The following is a 25447-nucleotide window of genomic DNA, read 5'->3' as shown; positions in this document are numbered from 1 at the left end:
ACGAAATTTCAAATACTGAAAAGATGGCTGACAAACTATTTTCATGAACGAGGTTAATTCAGAATGCATGAATCAAGTACAAAAGTCAAGTCTAGAACTAATTTTGTTTTTAAGTAACTTAGAAGAAGAAACCAGAGTGAGACAATAAGATGGCTGCCACTGGCTTCCACACCATCTGTGACTGAGTTGACGTGATTAAAACATGAAGGGGAATTTACCTAATTAAAATTAAGTACAAGTTGTCTTACGTGATTAGCTCTCTCCTTCACACTCCTGGGCCCCGTAACTAAATGCCCTGGTGACGACAGCTCTTCTACACAGCTGTCATTTTAATGGAAATAGATTTCAGTAAATTCAACAAATTTCTGTCCACCACCAATTCTGAACCCATGTCAATCCCATTTAACAACCAGAAGAGCCATTATAAATTTGTCAGCACTTTAATTTCCCTAAATGCATTTAACTGATTTTTCATTACTCATTAGGTATTATCATCTTCTCTTAATAACAAAGTACAACAAAATTCACCATCATAAAATCTCACTATTTTTAAAGCCGTACCTTTTAGAAACAGATTAGATGGGGATTTGTGTGTTCAATAGCTAATTTGACTGTTATTATGAAGAGCATAATAACGAGAGGCTGAAGAGAATTCCCACCTTGGGGAGGGAGGGGGAAGGGGGTAGCATCAGATGTGGCAGAAAACAGCAAACAGAGCAAGACTGTTTACCCCCCCCAGAGCAACGCAGCATCAAACTAAATATCAATGCGCGCCATTTTATTAGGCATCCGGAGCATCAAGATCCAGGTGACAGATAACAATTCCAAGGTGGTCAGACCTTGTTGTTTTTTTTTGGGAGGGGGTACGCGGGCCTCTCACCGCTGTGGCCTCTCCCGTTGCGGAGCACAGGCTCCGGACGTGCAGGCTCAGCAGCCATGGCTCACGGGCCCAGCCGCTCCGCGGCATGTGGGATCCTCCCGGACCGGGGCACGAACCCGTGTCCCCTGCTTCGGCAGGCGGACTCTCAACCACTGCGCCACCAGGGATGCCCGGTCATACCTTTAAGTCTTATTTGAATTCCCGCAGTCATACCTACTTTCTTTTGGTTTCACCATAACAATAACCACCCACCACAGGAAAAGCTAACACCTCCTACGTGTTTGCTAGCAGCAAGATACTGTTCTCAGTGCTTTGCATCCACTGTTCCATTTCATACTCACAGGACCTCGCCACAGAAGTGCTCTATTCCCCCAGTGTGTAAATGAGACAACCGAGGTGCAGAGGTGAGGTCACTTACCCAAGGCCCCAAGTTTGTCAACAGTGGAACCGGATTCAAAACCGACCCGTGGACTCAGACCCAGGTCCTATGGAAAAGGTAGTCTCCCCCAAAGTGTGAGGGGCCCTCAGTGTGGGACAAACAAGACCCACCCCAGAGAGAAATGGGAGGCCCAGGGGATCACTCAGATGGCAGTTAAGATTTTGAAAACATAGTGCTAGATATTTAGAAAATGTTTAAGCAGCTTAAAAGTAGCTGATATTTAGTATTTCTTCATGAAGGACAACCAAATGTTAGTTTGTAAAACATTTAAATTGACTATATGTTCACCCACTGTGTGTTAGTATCAAACACATTTTCATTTGTCCAATGAAAATATGAGTCATATAAAACAGAAAATAGGGCTTCCCTGGTGGCGCAGTGGTTGAGAGTCCGCCTGCCGATGCAGGGGACACGGGTTCGTGCCCCGGTCCGGGAAGATCCCACGTGCCGCGGAGCGGTTGGGCCAGTGAGCCATGGCCGCTGAGCCTGCGCGTCCGGAGCCTGTGCTCCGCAACGGGAGAGGCCACAACAGTGAGAGGCCCACGTACCGCAAAAAAAAAAAACCAGAAAATACAGGAACTTAACCAGGAATTCATTAATTGTTTAGTCATTAAATGCGTAGAACCAGAATCAATATATTTCAAATTCTTTCCTTAAGGAATCTTCAGTTCCATTGACTTCTGCAAAGTTAGGGATGGTCAACAGCTTCTTATGTCAGAATAATTAAGCACAACATTCCAATTCTGGGTACAATGCAAAAATGATCCAAAAGTGCCTTACTTGACCCAAACCATTCCAGGACCCAGAGGCAATCCAGGCCTCTCTCATCTCCCTGTCCTCTCATCATTAGAGAAAGAATCTGGGGCTTCCCTGGTGGCGCAGTGGTTGAGAATCCGCCTGCCAATGCAGGGGACATGGGTTCAAGCCCTGGTCCAGGAAGATCGCACATGCTGCAGAGCAACTAAGCCCATGTGCTGCAACTACTGAGCCTGTGTTCTAGAGCCACGAGCCACAACTACTGAGCCCGCGTGCCACAACTACTGAAGCCCGCACGCCAAGAGCCCGTGCTCCGCAACAAGAGAAGCCACCACGATGAGAAGCCCACACACCACAACGAAGAGTGGCCCCCATTCGCCGCAACTAGAGAAAGCCCACACACAGCAACGAAGACCCAATGCAGCCAAAAATAAATAAATAAAATAAATTTATTTTTTTAAAAAAAGAACCTGAGATAAGGACGATGAATGAAATTATTTCCTTTATAGCACAGTATATAATGCAACCGGTCTTACTAATGGAACACATCTTGCCTGAGAAGACAAATTTGGTGCTGGTTTATCTTTCTGAGCAGAAAGCGATACAAGTACCCTTTTTTGAAAAAAAAGAACAAAAAAAAAAGGCCATCAGGTAGAGATCTCATCTACTTCTCCACTAATTCCCACTAATCTTAAAGTGATTTCCACACTTTTTCCATTCTTTTTCAGTGCCCAAAGAATTACTTTGAGATAATCCAAAGATAGTTCCCTGGCTGAGGGCTACTGGGCACTGCTGCAAGTGATTGAAACTGGGAGACCAGATGGCCACAACCCTCCCCTTCAGGCAGGACAAGCACTGACCACAGGCATGGTGCCACAGAACAAAGGGCACACTAGCTTAGCCCCACGTCCCCACAGAGGGGCCGCAGCAGTTCCCTCCCCTTTATTCTCTATGCATGTGAGCTTAGACTTTTGTCTCCATATTTTTAGAATTAAATGAATCCACACCAGCAAAATAAATTCTACTGGAGTTTTTACCTTGGTCAGATACATCTGTACCCAAGAGCTAAAGGATACTGCTTGCTTGCAGGGTAACTCTCAAAGCTTTTCAAGCAAAAGGGGGGAAAAGCAAATACAGAAAGCGAATGAAAGCTAAACAAAAAATATATGAGTCTGGTCAACATGACATGGACTCTTTTCTCTGTGCCCCTTCCACCTAAGTACAACTATAAACCCTAGAAACAAAGCAAAAGTCAACCAACGCAGAATTCTGAAAGGCGGAAGGCAGAGGAAGGTACATGGTTAGGGACCCTAGGACTGAAGGAACAACAGAGCAGCACGGTGCCTTAGGATCTCCTCCCAAAAGCAGAAGGCGGCCCAGGCCTGGCATTTCCTGATTCTCCACCGAGCAACAGAAGGCAGCGCAGGTAGGCGCATTCCTCCCCTGAATCGAAAGGGAGTACTGCTGACAACACCACGTGAGCCAAGCAAGGGGGACTGATGGGAACCCTTGCTGACAGTAAGCAGCCAGCGGAAGCCTTCTCCTCCCAGTCAAGTGAGAATACCAACCTCCACAGAGAAACATAGGGGGAAGGGGGAGATGGCTCCAACAAGGGCAATTCCACCACAAAAGTACCTGGAACACCCCCAAGATTCCCCTCTCCACCTAGAGGGACCAGGGAGCCAGGCAGCACAGGTTAGAGGGACCTTCCCCACAACAACATCGAGCCTCTGTTTCCATGGACTGGAGACTCCCTTCCCCGTCAAGAGACATTGGGCATCTGGGCAATACCAGTAACGTGAATCTCAACACAACCAACAGCCAGACACAGGAAGACTCACTGTCCCTACGAGCCAGAGATACTCCTCCCCCATCTAGAGGTGCAAGGGGTCCTGGCCTGAGGCCAGGAAGCTACTTCCGCCCCCTCGGGCAGCACCAGCAGGGACCAATGTGAGCCCCAGTGGCACCAGATCATTAAGCAGGCTTCAAAACTAAATGACCAGTGGAACCACAGCCCACAAAAGTAGGCCAGGATCTGTGTTCTAAACCTAAACAGTACGACTGCCTTCCAGAATAAAAGATTTAAACAGAATTTAGAAACTCTTAACATAATAGCCAAAATATCCACAATACAATGGAAAAAATCACTCGTCAGACCAAGAGCCAAGAAAATCACAACCTGGGTGAGAAAAAGCTATCAACTGGCACCAACCCACAGAGAGATAAATAAGACGCTGGGATTATCTGACAAGGATTTTAAAGCAGCCGTGATAAAAATGCTTCAACAAGCAACTAAAATTTTTCTTAAATGAACTGAAAAATGTAATAACAGAAATAAAAATCGCAGTGGATGGGCTCAGTAATAAAGTGGGGATGACAGAGGAAAGAATCAGCGAACACAAGGACAGAACAATAAAATTTACCCAGTCTGAACAGGAGAGAGAAAAATAAACTGAAAAAAAAAATTAACAGAGCCTCAAGCACCTGTGGGGACAATAAGAAAAGGTCCAACCATTGTATTTTTTGGAGTCCTAGAAGAACAGGAGAAAGAGAGTGGACTGAAAGAGTATTTTAAGAAATAATGGCTGAAAACATCCCAAATTTGGTGAAAGACATAAATTTACAGAATCGAAAAACCAATGATTTCCCAAGAAGATAAACTCAAAGAAATCCACACCAAAACACATCATAAACTTCTCAAAACTGAATACCAAGAAAAATCTTGAAAGTAGCTAGAGAGAAACAATAGATTACCTATAAGGAAACACCAATTTGGATACTCATCTGAAACCATGGAGGCCAGAAAAAAGTGTTGAAAGAAAAGAACTGTCAACTGCAAATTTTTTATCCAGCAAAACTATCCTTCAGGAATGATAGATAAATAAAGACATTCTCTCATGAAGGAAAACTAAAACAATGTGTTGCTAGAAGACCTACCCTTAAAAAATGGCTAAAGGAAGTTCTTCAAATACAGAGAAGTCATGATGTCATTAAAAAAAAAAAAGGAATCTTAGATGAAATGGACCAGTTCTTCAAAAACCACAAACTACCACAACTCAACCAATACAAAAGAGAGAATCTGAATAGCTCTATAACTATTGAAGAATTTAATTCATAAGGTAAAAACCTCCCCAAAAAGGAATCACCCGGCCCAGATGGTTTTACTGGAGAATTCTACCAAATGTTTAAAGAATTAACACTGATTTTATACAATCTCATCCAAAAAAATAGAAATTGAGGGAACAACTCTCAGCTCATTTTAAGAGGCCAGTATTATCCTGTTACCAAAACCAGACAATGATAGTACAAAAAAGAAAAAATAATATAGACCAATATCTCCTGTGAATTTAGTCACAAAAATCATCAAGAAAATATTAGCAAACTGAATCCAACAGTGTATAGAAAGAATTATACACCATGACCAAGTAGGATTTATTCCAGGTGTACAAAGCTAGTCTGACATTTGAAAAATCAATCAATGTAATCCACTATATAAACAGACAAAAGAAGAAAAATCATATAAATTGATGCAAAAAACAGCATTTGACAAAATCCAATACCCACTCACGACAAAAACTCTCAGCATGTTAGAAGCAAAGAGAAACTTCCTCAAACTGATAACGAGTACCTACAAAAAATCTACAGCAAACATCATACTTAATGGTGAAAATCTAGATGCTTTCCCTCTGAGACCAGGAAGAAGTCAAGGAGGTCTGCCCTCAGCACTTTTACTCAACATAGTAGTTGAAGTTCTAGCCAGCTCAATATGGCAAGAAAAGGAAATAAATCTGGATTGGAAAGGAAAAAATAAAACTCTCCCAATTTACATATGACATGATTTACTATGTAAAAATTCCCAAGGAAACTACACACACACACACACACACACACACACACACACACAAAAACACCTCTTGGAAATAAATTCAACAAAGCTAGAAGCAACATCAACACACAAATATCAATTGCATTTCTATATGGTAACAAAGAGCTTGTAGTAACCAAAATTAAAAACACGATACCATTTATAATCTCTCCAGAGCAAATGATATATTTAGGTATGTACCTAACAAAACATGTATGGGATTTTTATGCTGAAAATTACAAAATGCTGGTGAAAGAAATCAAAGAAGATCTAAGTAAATAAAGAGACATATCATTTTCATGGGCCAGAAGACTCAACATAGTAAAGATGTCAATTCTCTCCAAATTGATCTAATGCAACTACCATCAAAACCCTAACAAGTTTTTTTTTTGTAGACATAAATAAGCTTATTCTAAAATTTTCATTAAAAGGCATAGGATCTACCATAGCTAAGACAATCTTAGGAAAAAAAAGAATAATGTAATAGGAGGAATCACTCTACTGGTTATCAAGACTTACTATACTGCTACAGTAATCAAGACAGTATGATAGCAGCAGAGGAACACACACATTCATCAAAGGAACAGAGTAGAAACGCAAAAATACATCCAGAAATAGACACAAAAATATGTCCAGCAGGGACCGGACAACAGTGCACAGGCAGACCTCAGAGATAGTGCAGATTCAGTTCCAGACCACTGCAATAAAGCGAACATCACAATAAAGCGAGTCACACATATTTTTTGGTTTCCCAGTGCATATAAAAGTTATGTTCACACTATACTGTAGTCTACAGTGTGCAATAGCATTAGTTCTAAAAACACAGTGTATATACCTTAATTTCAAAATACTTTATTGCTAAAAAATCATCTGACAATGCAGGACTGATATAAAGCTTCAATCTGTAAAAAACCCAGTATCTGTGAAGCACAATAAAGCAAAGTGCAATAATCAACTGTATCCTAAACCTCACATCTTATACCAAAATGAAGTTAAGATGGACCATAGGTTTAAATGTGAAACATAAAACTGTAAGAGTTTCCTTTTTTTAAAAATAGAATAAAATCTTTGGGGTCTAGGGCTGGGCAGAGTTCCTAGGCTTAAACTAAAAGCATAGTCACATAGGAGAAAAAACTGATAAATTGGACTTTATCAAAATTAAAACATTTGTTCTGTGAAAGACTCTGTTAAGAGCATAACAGGATAAGCTACATGTCTGTGATTTGCAAACCACATATTTGAAAATGAATTAGTATCTAGAATATGTAAAGAACTTCCCAAAGTCCATGGTAAAATAACAAACAAGCCACAATTTTAAAATGGGCAAGAGACATGAACAGACTTTTCTCCAAAGAGGAAATAAAAGATGGCAAACAAGCACATGCAAAGATGTTCAACATCATTCACAATAAGGGAAATGCACATTAAAACCACAATGAGATATCACAACACATTTATCAGAATGGCTAAAATGGAAAATAGTGACAATACCAAATGCTGCTGAGAATGCAGAGAAACTGAATCGTTCATACCTTGCTGGTGGGAATATAAACCAGCCACGCTGTGACACAGCTGGGTAGTTAAAAAAATAAATAAATAAATATGCAATTACCATACAACCCAGAAATTGTACTCTTGGGCATTTATCTCAGTGAAATGAAAACTGACATTCACAGAAAAACCCGTACATGAATGTTACGGGCTGTCTTGAGCTCTACCTATTTCTAAATTCATATGTTGAAGTTCTAAGCCCCAACATCTCAATATATGACTATATTTGGAGATGGTGTCCTTAAAGAGGTAATTAAGGTTACATTAAGTTATTGGGGTGGGCCTTAATCCAATGTGACTGCTGCTCTAATAAGAAGAGAAATTTGGACACAGATACACACAGAGGGAAGACCATGTGATGACACAGGGAGAAGATGGAAATTTACAAGCCAAAGAGACAGAAAGAAGAAACCAACCCCACCAACACCTTGATCTCAGACTTCTAACTTCCAGAATTACAATAAAATAAATTTCTGTTATTTAAGCCATCCAGTCTGTGGTACTTTGTTATGGTAGCCTAGCAATGAACATTCAGCTTTATTTGTAATAGCCCCAAAATGAAAACTACCCAGGTACCTTTTAAACAAACTGTGGTACATCACCACCATGGAACACTACTCAGCAGTATACAGGAACAACCTACTGATACAACAATCTGGATTAATAAGCAGGGAATTCAGCTGAGTGAAAAAAAAGCCAATCCTAAAAGGTTACATACTGTATGATTACATTATGTGTCTTGAAATAACAAAATTATGGAAATGGAGAACAGATTAATGGTTGCCAAGCGTTAAGGATGATGGGGGCGGGGGGGGGCCAGTGAGTGGTTATAAAAGGTCAACATGAGGGATCCTTGTGGTGACGGGACTTCAGAATCTTGACTGTGGTCGTGATACATGAATCTACACATTTGATAAAATTTCACAGAACTGGACATACAGACACAAATAAATACAGGTGAAAGTGGAGAAATCTGAACCAGATCAGGGGGCTGCACCAATGCCAACGTCTTGGTTGGGATGTTGTACTATAGCTTTGCAAGACGTTATCATTGAGGAAAACTGGATAAAGGGTGCATAAGATCTCTATTATTTCTTACAACTGCCTGTGAGTCTACAATCATCTCAAACTAAAAAGCTAAATCATGCCAAGAGGAAATGTGTTTATTGCCCAGAGAAGTAAAACTGAGACATTACCCCGCTGGACCAGGGTGGGTGCGGTAAGGATTAAAGAAGTGTGAATAAAGGGAATCTGAACTCTTCGCCAAAGAAAAGGTGTACATCTTCGTCGAGTCTGTATTATTTTATTACTATTCTCTGTAGCCACCCACATAGTAGGCAAAGACAGGCATATACGTCATTTTATTGCACTTTGCTCTATTGTGCTTCAGAGATACCACATTTTTTACAAAGTGAAGGTCTGTGGCAACCCTGCATCAAGCAAGTCTATCGGCGCTATTTTCCCGACAGCATTATTTTTTATTTAAGGTATGTGCCTTGTCTTTACCTCCACAGAGATTTCTATTTTGCTTTTTTATTTGGAGTGATAAACCCCTTCGAGGCATCTCAGCCAAAGGGGGAAGTTCTGGTACAACCGTGGACTAACACGCTAATGAGCGCCACGTCCCCAGCTGGCAGGGCATCAGCCGGTACTTTCTAAACTGCATCATTTGTTTTCCTTGGAGAGCCAGTGCCTGCCATCAGTAGAGATGAAGGCGTTGGCCGTGCACAACGCTTTGCATTGTGTCCAGAAGAATAACACGCTGTCTTCGGTGTCACGCTCAGGATGGAGGACAAGTCACCGGGTGATGAGAAGGGCTCTGGCCCCAAACAACAACCCGGGATGCCTTGGGATGGCAAAAGTGAGACGGAGAAAAGTGTTGAAGTTCTGATAATGCTTCTGGTCATATCTCTTACTACTCATCTGTAGAACTCAGTAGAACCTAGTCAGTTTGGCTTATTCACCATCCCCCAGACCAGGGGAGGCAACCCACACTGGGGCCCCATGCTCTGCTGTCATGGTCTGGAAATTGTCGATAGTTTTTTAACGAGAGACCCCACCTTTTTATTTTGCCCTCGGTCCTGCTAACTATATAGCTGTTCCTGCTTCAAACACATCTTATACTACCCCCTCACCTCCCTTCCCCACAAAACTGTCAGGACATTCTTACAGAATGCCTCCCACTTCATCACTGCCTCTCAGAATCCTACCACTTACCTGAATATCAAATAAAAATCACACCTCTTCCCTGACCATCTCAGCCTAACGTCTTGTATCACTTATTACCTATAAAATTATTCCAGTCATCAATCATACGCTGCACTGCGACACTGCTGATAACACATTGATTACGTTTTCTTTTGTCATCTCCTTTCACACATGTTTTTGTCCTGGATCCGAAACAGAGTAAAAGTCAGTGGGCGCAGAGAACACGGTCTCACACGGCCCTGTCTGATGGAAATGACTACGGTGGTTAGAAATGTTCTGTATCCCTGCTGTCTCACAGGGTAACCACAGCTATCGTAGCCGTGATCACCTGAAATGTGTCTGGTGCAGCTAAGGAACTGAATGCTTTATTGTGTTTCACTTTATTTCATTTAAATTTGAATTTACACGTGCGCTAGTGGCTAGTGTCTTAGTACAGGTCCAATGCTGCTCTGTAGCTTTCCGGTACACAGACAGTGTTGTTTTGATTTGATTTTTCAAGAACTTAACACTCACCTTCATGGACCTACAGAAGGTCAACAACTTTTTTAAGGAAAGAAGTTTTCAGTGAGTTATATACTAAATCTCCCTGCTGCTTAAACTATTCCTGGTAGGTAAACACAGTCTATTCATATTATTTAATCTAAAGGAATGAATGTAACGCTCTAACTGCTTGAATTAATACTGGGGAGTTATGTGGTTTCAAATTTAAGATATCTGTGTATAATTTTTTTTGGATTACAGACCTCTTCAAAATATCTTTCTGTATCCTAAAACTTTAACAGAAGCACAGCTCATTATTGCACAAATGAGAAAAGAAACAAGCCAAATAAACCCATGAAATATTGCCTAGGACTCTTAGCTCAGCACAGTAAAATGCTCTTCTGATGGGGCTGCAGCCTCAGAGACCCATGAACCACATACTCGGGGGATCCCACTGTATTTCAGACCTGAGAGGTACGAGAACCTCACTGGGACCACCTCCACATACAGATATTAGCTTCTTTCTCCTTCCTCCTTTGTTTTTCTAAACACACCCTGGCCCACGCGAGGCTGGCCTTCAGCCGCTGCGCATGGGTGATTTCTAGGAGAGCCAAAACTGACGGATGGATTTCGAGCTCTTTGAAATGCTTCCATACTGTTCTTGACCTTTTCTCTGTTTTAAACTGTTCTGTCTTAGGAACTTCCTTTATTGCTACAGGACTCTGGCCTCCAAAACTGATATTAATCATAAACTAACCAATTCGCTCATCTCTCCAGGTATCCAAGAATTTGTGTATTTAAATGTTAAGCTAGTTAAAAACCCAAATGGCTCCAAGTTTCCATACATAGGACGTACAATGTCCCAGGCTCCAAGAGTTTTTATTATTCTTAAGCAAAGTATGTCCTCCCCTTTACTAGAATCTGTCATACAAGCAGACCCCAGTTTCACCTCAGCCTGTCTCTATCAGACACTTACACGCCAAAAATGCATGTCAGAACCAACCTCAGAAGGGACTGGCACAGCATTCCTATGTAGTAATCACATGTTCTTGAACCCTCAGGTGTACTTTTACAAGTCTTTGTCCTAGTGGGGCTGTATTAGTCAGCTGAAGTCACCACAACAAAATATCACAGACTGGGGAGCTTCAACACCAGAAAGGTATTTTCTCACAGTTCTGGAGGCTGGGAAGTTCCAGATCAATGCACCAGAAAATTTGGTTTCTGTTAAGAGCTCTCCTCCTGACTTGCAGATGGGCCTCCTTCTCACTATGTCCTCACAAGCCAGATAGAGAGAATAAGCTCTCTGGCGCCTCTTTTCATAAGGGCACTAATTCCATCATGAGGACCCCATCCTCATGATCTCATCTAAACCTCACTACCTCCCAAAGGTCCCATTTTAAAATACCATCACACTGGGGGGTTTGAGCTTTCAACAAATTAATTGGGGGGGAGGAGGGAATGACACAATTCAGTCCACAGAAGGGACAGTAATAAAGAGGGAAGTTAAATAGTGAAGAGTGGCCCCAAAGAAGCAAATGATACAACCTTAAAAGCTCTCGACAACCTCTCACTCTACGTGCCTTCTCCCCATCACTGAAAAACAAAGTGTGACTTACTTGCTATAAGTGCAAAATCCCAAGTCTTGAGGCAAAATGATGTCTCTCTGGATCCTCGCTTGACAATAAATTTCTTTGAGTCATAAAAATTTGCAAATCTGCACATGGCAGAAACTATGCCTCACAACTCGAGGATAAAAATAATTATAATCATGTTCTATTCACATGGAAAGTCTGTTTAACCTATCTTCTCATTTAGCCAGCTGTAGCTTTAAAAGCCATTTGGAGGGTATCTCCATAAGCATACAGTCTCTCTCCGATGTTCCTGAAATCGAAGCTCCTCTAGGGAACCAGCAAAACACAGCGTCTCGGGAAGCCCTGTGCTTCATGGGGCACTTCTATTCCTATATTTCAGAAAGAGGTTCAGAATTCCTCATTATCAAAACCAAAACCGTAGAAAAATTACCAGGCACCCCAACGCTAATAGAAACGGATATCATGAACTTGTAACTCAGCTCACACCAGGCAGCAACATGACTCTTCCAACCACAGATCAAATTAGTTGACGAGTGGCTTTACCTTTGACTCTCAGGAAGAGATGACCATTCTGATTGTTTCCTTTGGTCACTTCCAATCTGTATCTGCCCTATGCCATTCCCTGTATTAAACTGTGCCCAGAAGGGATTCTGGAAGATCTCAAAGTACCACGTGACCAAGAATCATTTTCTTCCTGCTTCTGTAGGTTCTTAGACTTAGCAAGTAGCTTTTCCAACTGGTTTTTATCTGGTTTTTAGGATACTTGACTCTGACTCCACTCTGATACATCAATTGCAGGCTAAACATCTTCAGTGAGCCCCCTCCTTCACTGCCTAAAGAAGAAAGTCCCAACTTCCCCCCTGGCATTTAGGGACCTCCACAACCACCTGCTAATCAACCTCCTTACTGTCCTCTCCAGCCACGTGGATCGCCGTCATTTCCTGAGTCCACTCCAGGCTGTGCGGCCTGCAGACTTTTGCTTCTGCTGTGTTCTCCCCCTGGGAATGCCCACCACGTTCAACCCCCTCCTTCACATCCACCAGCCCAAGTACCCGCCCACCTAAATCCCACATGCTGAATACATGTGGTCCCCGCCAAGAAGCCTCCTCTGCTCTTCCCTAGATGGAAGTTCTCCTTCCTGTGCATTCCTACAGAACCCAGCGAGCATTCTCCGGCAGCTCATCCCTTTCTGCCTTGTAACACAGTCCTGTTCATCTCAAGGCCATAAACTCCTCACTCAGGTCCCCCAACTGTCTGGACGACACCTTTTACATTGTAGATTCTTACAGAAATGAGGAGAAAAGGAAAAGAAGGCGAGAAGGGAGGGAAAGAGGTGGGTCAGGAAGGAGAATACCCAATCCTGTGGACACCCCCCATCCATCCACATCAGATGATTCAAAATACAATCTCAAATAAATTAACTAACGAATGAACTCAGAATCATCTTCATTCTGAAATAAAGATTAAAAAGCACAAAGCTTTCAACTAATTTGGGTAAACATTAGATATGCTTTGCTATAAAATATTAGATGTGTCTTGGATTAAAATATTTCTTTACAGTGCGCCGTTGTTCTAAAAGGATGTTCAGCGGTGCCTCCGTGCCCTTGAACTTGCTGGTCCTTCTGCCTGGAGGGCTGTCCCTTTCCTCTCAGCCTGGCAAGTGTTTCGTGAGACCTCAGGGCGCCTCAAGCACCAGCTGCCCCACGAAGCCTTCACAGCCTCCACACCACTCTGTAAACGCACAGCCCATGCATTCTCTAGGCGGGCATCATCACAGATGCTGGGAATATAAATACTAACGAGACAGCCCCTCCTCAAGGAGTCTGGGGTGTGGAGTTTGAGGGGTAAATAGATACTAGGCTATGGTAAGCAGAATCATATATGTCTAGAAGTTTGCACAGGATGCTCCGGAAACGGGACGGGAGATCCTGGTTCCAGCCCAGTGGAGAGGGTTCAGGGGTTAAGGAAGGCTTCCCGGGGGTGGGGGTGGGGGAATAACACCCAAGCTGGATCTTAAAAGAGAAGCAGGAACCAGCCGGACCAAATGGAACCTGCAGACAGGGGAGGGAGGCTAGAGACAAGGTTTGTTGTTATTTTTATTTATTTTGTCTTCTCCTTTGAGCACTGCACCTGTTACCTTTTTGTTCCCTTAGTCAGGAACGTACTATTGATGAACTCCCTATTATTTTTTTAAAATACCTTCCAATTCCAGGAGTGTATAATTCTGCTTTTCTCGTATGTGCATGTGAGGTTTTTTTAAACAGGTACGAAGCTTGAGGAAAGCTTCACAGTACAAAGCTTGAAAGATAAGAGTACACAGTGAAAAGCAAGTTCACCTGCCACCTGGTTCCCTTCCAGGGAGGCAACAATGTGTCTTCCAAGACTTCTCGAGATGAATGTTCCTGGCTCTTAATAGAAATACTGGCGTATCTGCTTCCCATCTGCAACTTTTGCATCTGAAAAGACATTGGCTGTTTCCAGGCTCAGGTGCTCCCAGGGTTTACAACACTCATTAGTACCAGCAAAACATATCCCAGGTGTCCTAGGACAAGTCTCTTCTCCCACAGCTTCCTTCCATGGAAAAGATGACATTAGACAAGCAAGGCAGCGGGGAGGGGGCTGCTTCAGAAGAAAAGCTGACACTTTCAGGGCTGAAAGAAAGAGAAGATTCCGGGAGACACAACAGCTTTCCTCAATGATGTAAAGGACTGTGATGGAGAAGACAGATTAGACTTTGCTCCCGTGATGTCAAAGGGCAAACGAGGACTGATGGGAGGAAGCTTTGGGCCCCATTAAGGCAGGCTCTTAAGAGTGTCAGGGGCTAAGATGCACTGAAATCCCCGGAGCCTTAGTCCCCGGTGATGTAGGAAAGAATCAAGCAGAAAAAGAAGGATGAGACCAGATGACAAGATTAATGCTACTCAAAGCAAGATCCCTATCCTGCTGGTAGAATGTAATCTAATTTTAGCTGGCATAAAAGGGATTTTTTTAACGGTTAAGTATTTTCAGGTTTATTAGAAAAACATATAACTATGAATAAAGCGTTTTGTGAGCACTTACTATGTGTAAGATACTACTGCAAGTCTTCTCCTTTTTTTTTTTTCGTTTAATCCCCACAAAACCCCGATGAGACACATACTATTATTATCCCCATTTTGTACTTGGGAAACATAGATGCGGAGAGATGGCATGCCCTGCTCCAGTCACCGAACCCGTGAAAGGTGGAGCTGGGACTGAACCCAGACAGTCCGGCTCCAGCATCCAGACTGCAACTTTACGAAACCCAGATATTATGCTTAAGATGAAGCTACGCCAAACAGAGGATATAATCTAGAGAAAACCTATTAAGTAATAGTACAGGTAGTCCTCAAATATGGCAAAAATCATGAATCCAGCGCTCAAATCACTGACATTGGAAATACACTTGCCTAGATGTTTCAACACGGTCCCTTCCAACCCATCTCCTAGAATTATAACCACCAAGAGCTCCTATAACTTAGGCCATACTATGCTTACAGAGAACAAATTAGAAGTGAAGCTGCATGGCAAAAATAAAGGATGTTCCAGGGACAACGCCATGCTTTATAGTCTAATAAAAAGCTGCTACGTAGGGCTTCCCTGGTGGCGCAGTGGTTGAGAGTCCGCCTGCCGATGCAGGGGACACGGGTTCGTGCCCCGATCCGGGAAGATCCCACATGCCGCGGAGCGGCTGTGCCCGTGAGCCATGGCCGCTGAGCCTGCGCGTCCGGAGCCTGTTGCTCCGCAACGGGAGAGGCCACAACAGTGAGAGGCCCACATACCGCAAAAAAAAAAAAAAAAAAAAAAAGCTGCTACGTTGCATAGACACTTCGTTGCTTTGCTAAGTCCTCCGAAACAAACACTGGAATGCAGGTGTGGACAAGCGTAGCCAAGACCCTAGTTAAGTACCATCAGACCATCTCTAGCATCCTGCATCCCCTCACCCAACCTCCTCCAACATCTCCCACCCACCGCAGTCGAATATATATGCCTTCTCACACTCAAACTCCACTTAAGGGCAGAAAACACATGTACACACTAAAGGAGGGCTTCAGTGAGGTCCTGCCAGGTTTCCATCTGCTTCTCTTTGGGGCGCTTTTCCTCCGTACTACTGGTTGTTTATCATGCAAATGCTGAAAATCACAAATCAGAGCATCTTAGAGTGTAATGTTTTCCCCATGTCTCCCCAGGCACCAGGCATCCCTCTCTCCAAGAGGAAACCTCCTGCATCCTTTCCTTTGAAATGCAAAGCCCAGCACGAAGCACAGGGCACCGTTCTGTGTTTCACAGGCGTTTGCAGCACAGACCTAAGCTGAAGGAAACAGGGAAGCCTTGCAGACAAGACACGCCCGCGTTCAGGGCGCACGACAGCTTTATGACAAAATTGGCTGCCCTACCACAGAGAGAGAGCAATTACTGATAACCAGGCGGCTCACCCAAGCCTGTGAGGACTTGGCTACCGTTCGAAAGTCAGAAATAATGAGCATCTACCTGCAAGGCTGATGCTGGCACGGAAGAGAAAATGTTAGGGTACAAATGAGCTTAAGTGCTCTGGGGTAGGCCACGCTGTCTTAATGCAATCATCTCTGCAAGCCAAGGGACCCCCTAAACGCCCCTGACTTTTCCCCCTTGACTGGAAAGCCACCGACATGCGATCCTTTCTTTTCTTGCTGAAGCCTGTCACACAGAACGGGGAGCATGTGAAGAGCTACCCCCGTGGGGAAGAGCCGAAAACAAGTGAACAATGAGCCTGTCACCTCCATCATCACAAAGAATTTAAAAGAAATTAAAATAAATGGATTATATGAAGCACCGTTGGTAAACACTAATTACTTCCAAGTAGATTCTTGGTTATCAGACTTCACTATCAATTACACTTTTTCTTGGGGGAGGGGATGTCCATTTATCACTCAATTTTATTTCTTTTTCTTTAATCAATCTTTCCAAATCTTTTCTTTAATCAAAGGATGTGGTGATCCCTTACCCTTTGCCCTAGACATTGACAATGCAGTTGTAAAAGTGAAGGATGAGAGCCAATGGTTGAAGCAATTCTCTCTCAAAATATCTCTTGCTGAGGGAAGAGATATGGGGACATATATATAGGTATAACTGATTCACTTTGTTATACAGCAGAAACTAACACACCATTGTAAAGCAATTATACTCCAATAAAGATGCTTAAAAATATATATCTCTCTTGCTTTTCAGATTTCACAAGGCCTGTGCAGGGCCTTCAACCAGAATAATAACCCACAGTACCCCCTTATTAAGATGCCAAGGGCAAAATCAGAGGGATGGGTTTTCTTCATTTGATACATTCTCATTCTGTACGGGACATGACTCTCTCTACTTTCAGTGGCCTATTTAAAGCGTTTCCATCCGTGTTTCAATATCTATTTTTATTCTGCTCATGAAACAGTTATTTAGTAAAACTCTAAGTTCCAGATAACATACAAGGCACCAAGGAAATAAGGTCTAGAAGGACTCAATCCATTAAGAGCACAGAGAAATATGCAATGGTCAGTAGTACGAACCAATCATGTTAATAAAGAAACGGACAGCATTTTATAGGGTCACAGGATTCATTCATTCTGCTGCAGTAGACAGGGGTAGGGATAAATCGGTAGGGAAGGTTTTGCAGAAGAGTAATATTTGAGCTGTGTTTTGATAGGAAAGAGAGGGTAGAAAAGCAACAAGGAGAAATGCATGAAGAAAAGTAGAGCCCCAAGAACACAGACTGTACGAGAGAAATAGCGAAGTGAGAAGATCCTTCCTAGGGTTTAGAACACGTTGAGTGTATCACGCGTTTAGGACACGCAGGTACAGATGCCTGGCAAGGAAGTCTGAATGTCCTGAGGGAGGTAAGAGGTGGAAATAATCACCCAGGTGACGACTGAGGCCAAAGGAAGAGACGAGATTCCCTGAGAGGGGGCGGTGTGAGAGAAGAGGTCCAAGGACAGACCTCAGAGGACACCCCGTCATGACCCTGCAGTCACACCAGCCTTTGCTCTCTTTCCAGAGCGCAGGAAGCTCATCCCACCCAGGGCCTCGGCACAGGCCGCCGTGGTCTGAAATGCTCCCCACTTCCTTCTGCCCCACAGTATTCAGTCTCAGGCCTCACCGTAAAAGCCTCTTCCTCAGGGGGCCCACCCTAAACCCCCTCCCCAGTGCTCCCTCCTTCAGAGGGCGTCGCGAGGTTGGAATGATGCAGTGGTACCTACAGTCACTCATTCAACACCTGCTCCCCTCTAGGCTCGCCCGCTTTGTCCTCTACGCCCCGCACGACGTCTGGCACAGCGCGGGCTCTCGATGAATGTTTCCTGAGTAAATGAGGAAGGCCCCGTGGTCAGAGACTGGAGGCGACCCAAGAATTAGGAGGGTCCAGGGGGCCAAAGGGGCAAGTGCGTCAGGAGGAACGTAGTTGACGAGGAGGAAGCTACCAGAGAACAAGCACAATGAAAACACCAAAGAGGCCGAGTTCTAGGCAACCTAATGGGAGAGATGAAACGTCCTAAGGCCGTAATTCAATCAGCTCAACTACATGAATCAAAGCCCTTCAATCATGGCTTATTACCTACAAAATGAAGGCAAACTCCCCAGCCAGCAGACCAGGGCCTTCCTCAACCTCAGCCCCCACTGATCTCCAATTCAACCCGCCCTGTTGGCCAACGTGCCCTGTTACTGGATGCTCTGACTCTGTGCCCTGGACCACTCCAGACAGGCTGGCTTCCCAGCTTGCTAACCTAACAAAGCCCAACAAATACTGGAAAGCCCAGGGAAAATGCCAGCTCCTCACAAGAGTCAACCTGATAATCCTGGACTGTTCTAGCCCATGGTGACCCTTCAGCTGAAGTCCTAAAGTCACTCACAAACTTCACATACTTTTTACAGTTGTGTGCACTTTATCTCCCCTGATTTACCAGCAAGTTCCTTGAGAGCCAGAACCACATCTTACACTTACTTGTGCCTACTCAGAAGAGCTGCAGCGACGATCTGCACACAGGCGACTCATTTCATCTTCAGCACCCAAAGATGAAGCTCATTCTTAACCCCAAACTGAGCTCCTGACCTGCCCCTCCAGGCTCTACCCTGTCTCAGCCAATGGCACTCACAACTCCATCTCTTTCCCACTCGGGCCGAAGGACTGGGAGTCTTTTTGATGCCTCTCTTTCTCTCCTACCTCACATCTAATCCGTCAGTAAATCCCGTGGGCCCAATGTGAAAAACATAAGCAGAATCTGACCACCTAGCATCTCCACCACGACCACCCCGCTCCAAGCCTCTGTAATGCCCCACCTGTGTTATAGCAACCACCTTCCACCCACCTGCTTCCAGAACTGTCTCCCTTCTGCCTCTTCTCCACAAAGCCCCCAAGTGATGCTTTCAAAATTAAGTCAATTAAGATAACACTCCTCTGCTCAAAACCCTCCAGCCTCATGTTCCTCAGCCACAAAAAAGAATAAAATGCGATTCGCAGCAACATGGATGGACCTAGAGATTATAACACTAAGTGAAGTAAGACAGAGAGAGACAAATACTGTATCATATGATATCACTTACGTGTGAAATCTAAAAAAATGATACAAATGAACTTATTTATTTACAAAACAGAAACAGACTCACAGACATAGAGAATAAACTTATGATTACCAAAGGGGAAATGGGGGGGGATAAATTTGGGATTTGAGATTAGCAGATACACACCACTATATATAAAATAAACAAGGACCTACTTATAGCACAGGGAACTATATTCAATATCTTGTATTAAACTATAATGGAACACAATCTGAAAAAAACAGATATATATGTATGTATAACTGAAGCACTTTGCTGTACACCTGAAACATTGTCAATCAACTATAGTTCAATAAAAAAAATTAAAATTGAAAAAAAAAAAGGGCCTCCTCCAATCTCACACAATAAAGCAAAATTCCTAATGATGGCCTACAAGGCCCTGCCCAGTGTGGTCCCTACATTCCTCGACCTCACACCGGACCATCCCAGCCCCCACGCAGCCACCGTGCTCCAGATGCACCGGCCACTTTGCTGCTCCAAGTGCACAGAGAGATTCGCATCTCAGGGCTGTAAGCCTCGCCATTCCCTCTGTCTGGAGTGTCCTTCCCCCAGAGGTCTGCAGCCTCACTCCTCCTCACCTTCAGGGGACCCTGTGAGGCTCTCCCTAATGACCTTATTCAAAACATCAGCTATCCCAGCACAGCCATCACCCTTCCTTCCGAACGTATTTTCACAACCCTCACGACCACGTAGCATACATATATTTCTTACTTATTTTCCTTGATTTTGGTTTGGTTTGTCCACTGCTATATGCCCAGTGCCTGAAATAGTGCCTGGAACCAGTGAAGGACTCAATAAATATCTACTGAATATATAACAAATCAACAGATAATGTATCTACTCTTTTGAAATATAATATTTAATATTCATCTTTAGGACTGATCCATGCAAATGTGTGCTGTCAACACCTCCTGCCTGTAAGGCAGGGCCATCCACGGGGAAAGGTGAGTGAGGATGGTTACGACGGACACACTCCTAAACCTGACCCAAAGCCTGCGCACGCTCCACACATCGCTGCCTCTCCCAAGCGAGTCTGGACCCCAGTTCAGGCACTCATCAGCTGCGCAACTTGGGAACAGCACGTTTCTTTCTGGGCTTCAGTATCCTCTTTTGGAGAACACTTAACCCCCCTAAGTAGGGCACGTAGAAAAGCATCTGCACAGTAGTGGGAGCACAGGCTTCCATAAATGTTGACCATCAATGTCAGCTCCTTTTCCTCCTTTCTATCCACAGAGGTAAATAAACACTGCTGACACTCTCCTCCTTGTTGGCCTTCTGGCATCACTCAGGGGCCAAGAACAGTCTTCAACCTAGTTGAACACAAAAGTCTGTATTTTCACCAAATTCTCTCTAATGTTTACCAGATGATGTATCAAAAAAAAAAAAAAAGAATCACTGCAAAGCAAGATAAAAAGCAAAATATGAATGATGCTTTTCTTAAAACACCCAAACCAAATCTATTAAGAGAAAGTCAACTACACAGAAATTTATTTATTTATTTATTCATTCATCCATCCATTCATTCATTTGTTCTTTCTTTCGTTCTTTCGTCTGGAAAATATAATAACCTGAAGTCAAAATCAATCACTGAGGGCTTCCCTGGTGGCGCAGTGGTTGAGAGTCCGCCTGCTGATGCAGGGGACGCGGGTTCGTGCCCCGGTCCAGGGAGGATCCCATATGCCGCGGAGCGGCTGGGCCCGTGAGCCATGGCCGCTGAGCCCGCGTGTCCGGAGCCTGTGCTCCGCAACGGGAGAGGCCACAACAGTGAGAGGCCCACGTACCAAAAAAAAAAAAAAAAATCAATCACTGATAAATTTCAGTACAGTCATTCCAAGTGGTCTCTTACATTAAAAAAAAAGGTGCAAATGGAAAATTCTATTAGACCTTAGAATTTTAATTCTTAAATTACATATGGGTGAAGAACCTAACAAAATGGCAAACTCTTCCAATAATTACAGCCAGTTTTGTCCAATTCCTGTACACCAGGGAAACCTGGGGCTTGTATTTAAAAAATAAAAGAACTTTTTATTTTGAAATAATTATAAATTCATAGGAAGTAGCCAAAAAAATACAGAGGTCCCATGTATTCTTCACCCAGTTTCCCTCACTGGAACATCTTGCTAAACTACAGGAAAATATCAAACCAGAAAATTGGTACAACCTACAAACTTAATTCAGATTTAACCAGTTTAAATGCACACATTTCTCTGTGTGTGTGAGCGGTGCAGTTCCACGCATTTTTCTTTATTACGGTAAAATATGCGTAACGGAAAATGTACCACCTCAACCATTTCCAGGCGGCATTAAGTACACACATGCTGTGTGCACCCGTCACCACCAACCAAAACTCTTTTATATTCCCAGACTGAAACTCTGTGCCCATCAGGTAATAACCCCTCAATCCTCCCTCCTCCTAGCCCCTGGCAACCTCCATTCTACTTTTTGTCTCTATGAATTTGACTACTGAAGGTACCTCCTATACGTGGAATCACACCTTTGTCCTCTTATTTCCAGCTTATTTCACTTAGCATAATGTCTTCAAGGTTCATCCATACTGTAGCATCTCAGAATTTCCGGCCTTTTTAAGGATGAATAATAGTCCGCTGGATGGAATACCACATCCACTTATCCATCCATTTGTCAATGGACATTTAGATTGCTTCCACCTTTTGCTTACTGTGAATAATGTGACTGTGAATAATGTGGCTGTGAACATGGGTGTACAAATATGTGTTTGAGTCTCTGCTTTCAATTCTTTGGGATATATACCCAGAAGTGGGACTGCTGGATCATATGGTAGTTCTATTTTTAATTTGTTGAGGAACTTCATACTCTTTTCCATAATGGCTGCAGCAATTTACATTCTCATCAGCAATGCACAAGGGTTCCAATTTGTCCATATGCTGGCCAACACTTATTATTCCTGTTATTTTAATAATAGTCATCCTAATGGGTATAAAGTCCTCATGGGTGGTTTTGATTTACTCTCCCTAATGATTAGTAATGGTGAGCATCTCTTCAATGCAATTTATAACACGTTTAGATTTGTGGAACCACAGTCTAAATCTCATCACTACCACTACAGTACAGAACCGTTTGAGCACCATGGGGCTCCTCTGTGCTACCCCCCAACAGCTACACTGTCCCCCATTTCAAACCCCTGGCAACCACTAATCTGTTCTCCATCTGCATACTTCTGTTCCTTTAAGAATGTTGTATTAATAGATTATTTAACCTTTTGATATTGGCTTTTTTTCATGCAACATAACTCCCTGGAGATGCATCTAAGTTGTCACATGTATTGATCCTTTTTACCACTACAGCGTATTCCATGGTATGGCTATACCACAGCTGTTTAAACATTCACCCATTAAAGGACATCTGGACAGTTTTCACTTCTTCTATATTCTGAATAAAGCTGCTATGAACATTTGTGTACAAGTTTACGTGTGAATGTACCTTTTCATTTCTCTGGGATATACACCCAATAGTGCAATTGCTGGTAAAGACATGTTTAGATTTATAGGAAACTACCAAACTGGATTCCAGAGTGGCTGTAGCATTTTACATTCTGACCAGAAAATATATCAATGATCCAGGTTTTCTGCATCTTCAGCAGCATTTGCCAGTGTCACTATTTTTTTAAATTAAGCTCACCATTTTTACCTTCAAAGTCACTATATTTTATTTTAGCCATTCTGATAGATGTGTGGCAATATTTTATTGTGGTTTTAATGTGCATTTCCCTGATGGCTAATGATCTGAACATCTTTTCATGTGCTTATTTGCCATTTGCCATCTGCGTATCCTTCTTCAGTGAAATATCCATAAAGTCTGTTCATGATTATGTCCTCTGCCCATTTCCAACTGGATATTTTTTTCTTTACTATTGAAGTTTTGTTTTGTTTTGTTTTTTGAAGATGTTGGGGGTAGGAGTTTCTATTAATTAATTTATTTATTTTGGCTGTGTTGGGTCTTCGTTTCTGTGTGTGGGCTTTCCCTAGTTGTGGCAAGCGGGAGCCACTCTTCATCGCGGTGTGCGGGTCTCTCACTATCACAGCCTCTCTTGCAGTGCAGCACAGGCTCCAGACGCACAGGCTCAGTAGTTGTGGCTCACGGGCCCAGTCGCTCCGCGGCATGTGGGATCCTCCCAGACCAGGGCTCGAACCCGTGTCCCCCGCACCAGCAGGCAGACTCTCAACCACTGCACCACCAGAAAAGCCCACTATTGAAGTTCTGAGAGCTCTTTATATATTCTAGATAGTGTCCATTTTTTTGATACGTAGTTTAGAAATATTTTCTCCAGTCTGGAGCTTGTCTTTTCATCCTCTTAAGAAGACCTTTTGCAGAACGAAAGTTTTAAATTGTGGCTTGTCTTTCCATTTTCTCATGTTGTTTTTTGAAAAGCAGAAGTTTTTAATTTTAGTGAAGTCTGATTTACTAAGGTTTTCATGGGTCACGCTTTTGATGTCATACCTAAGAAATCTTTTCCGTGCAAAGTCACACACAAAAATCAAACTGCTAGGAGTTTTACAGTTTTAATTCTTAAATTTAGGTCCACGATTCACTTTGAGATAATTTTTGCATTTGATGTGCGATAAGAGTCTGAATTCACTGTTTTGCCTGTAGATGTTCAATTGTTCCAGCAACATGCGTTGAAAAGACTATCCTTCCCCGTCTGAAATACTTTGGCGCCTCTGTCAAAAATCAATTGACCTTAAATGTGCGGGTTTATTTCTGGGCTCTTTATTCTGTTCCATTGACCTTTGTCTGTCCTTAGGCCGATACCAAATTCAGTAACAGTAAGTCCTCCAACTATAATCTTTGACAAAATTCTCTTGGCTATTCTAGGTCTTTCATCTTTCGTTTTTACAGGCATAGTTCTATAAAAATATATTAAATCAAAAAGCCAAAGAGATAACTATAGTCTTTTCTAGAACTCCATATTTTATTTTATTTCTTTTTTTTTTTTTTTTTTTTTGCGGTACGCGGGCCTCTCACTGTTGTGTTCTCTCCCGTTGCGGAGCACAGGCTCTGGACGCGCTGGCTCAGCGGCCATGGCTCACGGGCCCAGCAGCTCCACGGCATGTGGGATCTTCCTGGACCGGGGCACGAACCCGTGTCCCGTGCATTGGCAGGCAGACTCTCAACCACTGCGCCACCAGGGAAGCCCCAGAACTCCAAATTTTATAAAATTTCTCTCAACAATAGACCATACTGTACTCTTAACCATGGGTGAAACAGTCATCTTTCTCTCCAACTGTCCACCTTATCTTTTCATGTAACATAAATGCTTGAAACTTACTAAAAATAACCCCAACCACAATAATAATTTTAAAAAAAAAGCTATACACAGGAAAACAAAATCTGGAATAAAATACTCAAAACATTATCTGGGATTATTGCTGACCAGTATGACTAACATTCAGTTTTTCTTTTCCTTTTTATATATATTCCCAAATTTTCCAAATTATGCATGTTACGTTAAAATTTATTTTTCCTATTACAAAATCCATAGATTTTTTTCAATATTTAATTTTCCTTTTCTTCTAACCTTTGCTTTTTGGTGGAGAAATACAGTGCTATGATCTAAATTATTAGCATGGATATGTGAGAGTATTTACCATGATTCCTGGACTCTGCTTTTCCATTTCACAAAATCCAAGAGAGAACAACAAACTTTATTTATTAATGCCTTCCTTTATTCATTTACTGCTATGTTTCATAAATATTCAGGGATCCACCTTGCTATATTTATTCTGTTCTTGATAAAATACATTTAATTTTTTCTCATTAGCCTGGAGTGATCTGTAGTGAGAACCAACAAGGAACAGACAGGAAGGAAATGAGATTTCAATTTCACCAAGAGCAAATGCTTTTTCCATAATTTTTCAGAATGGGTGTGAGCTAAGCACAATGAACACTGATTTCTTCCTTAAATCGCAGTATTAACCAGAATGTGTTTAACAGAAATGTAAGACAAAGTGTTGGTGAAATAAAGTTTCAGCAAAGGTTGCCTAAATGTTTAATGAAATGGTGAATAGAGTCTTCTAGTAGCTGAACCTCGGTCTTTTTTCACG

The sequence above is a fragment of the Lagenorhynchus albirostris genome, chromosome 18 (genome assembly GCF_949774975.1).
Source record: "Lagenorhynchus albirostris chromosome 18, mLagAlb1.1, whole genome shotgun sequence".
NCBI classification, from domain to species: domain Eukaryota; kingdom Metazoa; phylum Chordata; class Mammalia; order Artiodactyla; family Delphinidae; genus Lagenorhynchus; species Lagenorhynchus albirostris.
The sequence above is the reverse complement of the archived record's forward strand: the minus strand, read 5'-3'. Positions refer to the sequence as shown.